The sequence below is a fragment of the Gekko japonicus genome, unplaced genomic scaffold (assembly GCF_001447785.1).
Source record: "Gekko japonicus isolate JY-2015 unplaced genomic scaffold, Gekko_japonicus_V1.1 scaffold878, whole genome shotgun sequence".
Classification (NCBI taxonomy): domain Eukaryota; kingdom Metazoa; phylum Chordata; class Lepidosauria; order Squamata; family Gekkonidae; genus Gekko; species Gekko japonicus.
The window spans coordinates 443203-444489 of NW_015160237.1; positions in this window are offsets into that span (position 1 = coordinate 443203).

The following is a 1287-nucleotide window of genomic DNA, read 5'->3' on the forward strand; positions in this document are numbered from 1 at the left end:
TTGTTAAGTCACATGTTTGTTTGTAACCAATCTGTTTAGACAACAGAATGCCAGGGAACTTTGGAGCTAATTTGCCAGTCTGATTGGAAACCAAGGTGTCAGGTATTTTAGCATATTGGCTTCTCTCCCGTTCTTTGTTCTGACCAGAGAAGGAAACGCCATTCTGCTCTTCCCGTTTTACCTTTTAGCTGCAAGGATGTAGGCATAATAGCTCTTTGTTATTTTATATCCTGTGTACCTTTTTCCCATGTTAGGTTTATAGTAAACTTTTATATTTTAAAACACACCATGGACTCAGTCTCTTAATACTCTGCTGACTTACTCAAGAAGAATCCCAACACTGTTCCCCATTATTCCCTATGGTCAAATGTCGTCTCCATTATTCCCTAAGGGCGGCCATGCATTCTCTACTGGCGATCAGGTATTGCTTATGGGCAGTCGCTGTCTTTAGGGCAAGCCTGTTCCCCTTCATTCCCTATGGTCAATTGTCGTCTCCATTATTCCCTACGGGCGGCCATGCATTCTCTGCTGGCGGCGATCAGGGATTGCCGATGGGCAGGCGCTGTCCTGAGAGGGGCCAGCGTGCTCTCCACTCATTGTTCCCTACCGGCAGTCAGGCGTTCTCTGCGGGCGATCAGGTATCGTTCACGGGCAGTCGCTGTCCTCACTGGGCAGACTGGGGCTTCCTTATTCCTTATGGGCAAGCCTGGTCCCCATTATTCCCTGCGGGCCAGCCGTGCTTTCTCTACTGGGTATTGCTCACTTGGGCAGCCGCTGTCCTCAGACGGGCAAGCGCGCTCTCCGTTCTTCCCCTGGGGGCGGGCAGCCAGGCGTTCTCGATGGGCAGCCGCTGTCCTGAGACTCCAGTCGTTACCCCGCGCGGGCGATCAGGCAGGCTTTGTCGGCAACCATGTAAACCGCCTCCCGGCCATCGCTGCCCTTCGCTTGAGCACAGCACGACCCGGCAGCGGGAGGCCGGAGGAGAGTTTGGCTCCTCTTCGCCGCTCCTTCCCGGAGACGCCTCCGAGGGACCGCCCTCCTCCCCCCCAGGTGGGCTTTGGTGCTCTGGATCCGCCCTCCGAGCCAGCCCGGCCCGGCCCGGCGGACAGCCTGACCCGATCCCCTTCCTCGGGTGCCTCTGGTGATCTGAAGAGCCCGGTAGCGCCTCTGCAGCTCCTGGGGAAGAAGAACGCAGCACCAACAGCAGCAAGGAAAATAATAATAATAATAATAATAATGATAATAATAATAATAATAATAATAATAATAATAATAATAATAATAATA